The sequence below is a fragment of the Leucopleurus acutus genome (genome assembly GCF_964270905.1).
Source record: "Leucopleurus acutus genome assembly, chromosome: 5".
Taxonomy (NCBI): domain Eukaryota; kingdom Metazoa; phylum Chordata; class Mammalia; order Artiodactyla; family Delphinidae; genus Leucopleurus; species Leucopleurus acutus.
Window position 1 is genome coordinate 19076594 of NC_139147.1, and position 5481 is coordinate 19082074.

Consider the following 5481-nt stretch of genomic DNA (forward strand, 5'->3'; position numbering starts at 1 on the left):
ACACTTTTGGTAGGAATGCAAATTGGTGCAGCCACTATGGAGAACAGTATGGAGATTCCTTAAAAAACTAAAATAGAGTTACCATATGACCCAGCAAACCTCCTTGGCATATATTCAGAAAAGACAAAAACTCAAATTCAAAAGGATACATGCACCACAGTGTTCACTGCAGCACTATGTACAATAGCCAAGACAGGGAAGCAACCTAAATGTCCATTGATAGATCGATAGATGAACGGATAAAGATGTGGTATATATGTGGTATACACACACACACACACACACACACACACACACACACACACACACACACACACAATGGAATATTACTCAGCCATAAAAAAGAATGAAATAATGCCATTTGCAGCAATGAGGATGGACCTAGAGCTTGTCATACTAAGTGAGATAAATTAGACAGAGAAAGACAAATATATGGCATCACTTATATGTGGAATCTAAAAAAGTGATACAAATTAGTTTGCTTACAAAAGAGAAATAGACTCACAGACATAGAAAACAAATTTAGTTACCAAAGGGTAAAGGGGGGAGGGATAAATTAGGAGTTTGGGATTAACATATACACACTACTATATATAAAATAGATAAACAGCAGGTACTTACTGTATAGCACAGGGAACTATACTCAATATCTTGTAATAGCCTATAATGGAAAAGAATCTGGAAAAGAACATATATATATATTATATTATATATATACAATTTATGTATGAATCACTTTGCTGTACACTTGAAATTAACACAACATTTGTAAATCAATAGAAAAAAAGAGTGTTGGATTTTTCAAATGTCTTTTCTTTTTTTAAAATTAATTTATTATTTATTTTTGGTTGCATTGGGTCTTTGTTGCTGCGCACGGGCTTTCTCTAGTTGATGTGAGCGGGGGCTACTCTTCGTTGCGGTGCGCGGGCTTCTCATTGCGGTGGCTTCTCTTGTTGCGGAGCACGGGCTCTAGATGCGCGGGCTTCAGTAGTTGTGGCAAGCGGGCTCAATAGTTGTGGCTCACAGGCTCTAGAGCACAGGCTCAGTAGTTGTGGCTTAGTTGTTCCTCAGCATGTGGGATCTTCCCGGACCAGGGATCGAACCCGTGTCCCCTGCATTGGCAGGCGGATTCTTAACCACTGTGCCACCAGGGAAGTCCTCAAATGTCTTTTCTTCATCTACTGAGATTATTGTTTCTTTGTCCTTTATTCTATTTTATAGTGTATTATACTAATTGGTATTCATGTATTAAACCACCCTGGAGTTCCTGGGATAAATCCCATTTGGTCATGGTATATAATATTTTTGTAGATTACTGAATTCGGTTTGCTAGTATTTTGTTGGGAATTTTTTTGCACAGATATTCATAAGGGATATTGGTCTGTATATTTTTCTTCTGATATCTTTTTCTGGTTTTCAGAGTAATTCTGGCCTCATAAAATGAGTTGGAAAGTTTTCCTGCCTCTCCTATCTTTTGGAAGAGTTTGTAAAAAATTAATATTAATTTTCCTTGAAATGTTTAGCTGACTTCACCAGTAAAATCATCTGAACCTGGTCTTTTATTGGTGGGAAGATTTTAAATTACTAATGTGATCTCTTTTCTTATTATAGGCTTATTTTCTACTTTTTCTTGAGTCAGTTTTGGTAGTTTGTGCCTTTCTAGGAATTTGTCCATTTCCTCTAAGTTATCTAATTTTCTGGTATACAGTTGTTCATAGCTTTCCTTATAATCCATTTTATTACATTAAGGTTGGTAGTAATGTGCCCTCTTTCATTCCTGATTTTAGTAATTTTCTTTTTCTCTCTTTTTTTCTTGGTCAATCTAGCTAAAGGTGTGTCAATTTTGTTTATTTTGTCAAAGAACCAACTTTTGGTTTCATTGATTATCGTTTTCCTGTTCTCTATTTCTAGTTCTCTATTTCTGCTTTAATCCTTATTACTTCCTTTTTTCTGCTAGCTTTGGGCTTAGTATGCTCTTCTTATTCTACTTCGTTAAGGTATAAAGTTAGCTATTGATTTGAAATCTTTTTTTAAGGTAGGCATTCACAGTTATATTTTTAGGGGAGGAATGTGGACTATTTTGGGCCTGAAGAAGATGTAATAGTTTGACAGAAACCTACCAGTAAAACTGAATTATAATTTTACTTGGATGTTTTTGCTTAGCCTCTGATTCCATGGCAGACAATCATCCAAAATGCACAGGTTAAATACATACACCAGTGAGCTTTTGTTTTAGCAGTTACAATTATTGAAAGAGTTCATATAATTTTTAATTTTAAAGGGTGATTTACTTGATGAATATTGTGAAACATTCTCAAACCTGTCACATGTAGTAATTCTGCAGTCTGAGAAATTGTTACTGGCTTTTGCAAGCATGGCAGAAATTTAATAAACTGTCGCCAAACCATTTGCTTGTTTGAATGCCAAGGTTTCCTTCCCCACATCACATGCAGTGTCCTGCTGCCAACAGTTATCAAAATACTCCCACAGTTGTCACAGAAAGAAATGTTCAGGGAGTTACTATTTCTTTATTCTTGTTGTCCCTGTATTTCATTGCTTTTGCCACGTCTACTTGGAGAGTTATTTGAATAACTCGAATAATGTCAGTATAGAGCAGTTAGACACTAAGTAATGGACTGAAAAAATAAGAATGTCTGAGACATAGCTATAGATATATAGATACAGAGTGCAGCAAGATCTGGAAGGATGGCTTTCATACTTTACTCTCTATATGTTCCTAATGTTTGGATTTTCATAGAGAGACTATCGTTTGTGTAATGTAAAACAGCAATAAAAAATGTAAAAGTAGTTGAGAGGGAGTCCAGAGGAAAACACTAAGAAAAGTCTAATTAGATCAACTCATTCTAATCAAAGATATGCAATCATTTGGCACAAGCCTTTATAATAGGATTTAGAGATACAATCCAGCTCTCTGAACTACAGATTGACAGAAGCTGAAATTATTGGCTCTGAGTTTGCATTTTCTTTGATGACTCCAGCAAATAAAGGCCAGACTCGAACAGGCGAATGCCTGGCCAGGTTAAGAAAGCTCTTGCATCTGAAACACAAAAGGTGCAAGATTGGAGGGTGTGACCTTGGACCTCAGTTGCAAATTCAAAGATTCGGGGAAAGTGTAGCCTTTTACCACTATGATAATATTCGAAACTATTATCTGGAATAAACGTATCTCTGCTTTGTCTTGTATGTTAATGGCTTTGGTGGACACTTTGGAAGCACTTATCAATATTTCAAATGATATACATTTGACCAAGCAATTCCACTGCTAGGAAGCTCTTCTATAGGCATACTTATACCAGTGCACAGATTTTTAGATACATAGATACTCATTGCTGCAAAATATTTCAAATATCCTAAGTGTATCTCAAAGAAAGTATGGTTATGTAAGTTATGGTCCAACTGGCCCAAGGCCACAGGGCTAAGAAGTGGAGATCTGGGATCTAACTGATGCTTTTACTCCTCACGATACTGTATTTCCTGAGTTAGTCTGTGGGTGAAGGTGGCTTTGGGTGATCAGGACTCAGCTTGTGTGTTCTTCCCAGGGAAGGTCAAGATTGGATGGTGGGCAGAGGAGAAAGGACAGGCAGATGTCATAGCCAAGGGATAAGGAATAAAACGGGGGGAGTCAAGAGTTTCAAACAACAATAAAGAGTGGAAAAAAAGGCTATGTATAATTAAGGGAGAGCAATTCTGGAGGAAAGTATTCTGTTTCATCAAAAGAGCATTGCCTTAGTTAATTTTCACCCCACCACCCCAAGAGCATGAACCCTTCACTCTGAAAAGCTCTGAATTTGTAGGTGAGGTTTCTTACTCTGAAACAGGATGGATGGGTGGTGCTGAAGGAGGAGCTTACTTTTGGAGACGCAAGCTTATATCTGTCCCTCTTCATCAAAGAAAACACATATATTAACATGTGTTTGAGGGATTAGTACATCTTTGAAACCCTAAGCAAATGGGAGAATTCTTGCAGTGTCCACAACACTATGCAATGAAGGATTTGGTGTGGCTGCCGCAGGGTGGGATGATCCAGAGCATTCTAAAGAACACATGCCAATTTCAGGAGTCCTGGCATTTTTCACATGCCCTGGTGTTCCCCGTCATCCCAGATGCTACGCTAGCATTCTGTATGACCTTGAGCCAAACACTAGCCTTTCTGTAACTTATTTTCTCTATTAAATGAGCTGGGGGTGAGTCGAGTAAATGATCCTTACTATCTCTTCAACTTGTGATTTAATTTATAGTTTTCAAGACTTACTGAATCATTAGTATTTTAAATAAACATTATCTGATATCTATTAATAAGAGTCAGAAACAAAAACATTGTTACTTTCTTAACACAATTTATATACACACATGCACATACATACATGCATATTTTTTAAAAATGAAAAAGAAAATAATATTATGTACAAGAACTCTATGTCTTGATGATCTGTATCCTTGGTTCTCTCTTTACTATTAGGAAAAGCACTGAAACGATTTTCTTGTGGTATAAAGAAGAAAGGGATGGTTTAAGGAGGAATGGTAGTGGACTATATGTACATCTTTATATTCAACTGCATTTCATTTCTCCAGAAACCCACCAACACATACAGGCACATGGTCACACCCCCCCACACACCCTCCGCTGCCACCTCAGCCCATTAGAGAGTTGGTAAGGACTGATGTTGAAGTTTAGCTATGGGTTGCACCTGTTTTTTCCCTCTCGTTATTTCTTAGGGGTAGATTGTCTGTCCTCACCTGTCAGGCCAGGTGCAAGCAGAGGGTATTGTGCCCTGATGTGAGATAACTGTTAGAAATGTGCATGTGTGTGTGTGTGTGTGTGTGTGTGTGTGTGTGTTTAACACGTAGGAAATGTAAAATGTATAGCAAGTGCTTCTTTAACTTCTTAAACACAGCTTATTTTGTATGCTTCACAGACCTCCAAGTACAGGGAGCGTCACTGACCGAGAGTCCCAGCTGCTGACTCTGAAATCCATGGCCGTGTTTGCAGCCACACCCCCAAAGGCTGCTCCCAGCCAAAGACTGGGTGTGGTCAGGACACTACGGCAGGTCCACTCCTGCGAGACTGGGACCCCTCTGGTGGTGGGCTTTGGCTCAAGGACACCCCTCAAAGCCTTGATGACCCCTCTTTAGCCTCCTCTCTACCCTCCTTCCTTCTCTATTTTATGAGGGGTTAGCTTTACCAGGCTCCTCCCCCTTTTCTCTCATAGTTGTTTCCCCTAATAAAACCCTTGTTTGATTAACTCTGTCTTGGTGGCTCTTAGGGGAAGCAGATGAACACAAACTGATAAAAAGTACAGCTTTTCAAGGTAAAGAACCACATGTTTGCTTGCTCGCATTTTGGGTCAAAAAGGGTGGAAAATAAGATTATCTGTTTGGGTTAGCAGACTGAGGCCTCAAGAACTCTCAAGGATACATAAGAAATTAACAACAGTGGTAACCCCTGTCAGGTTTTGGTTA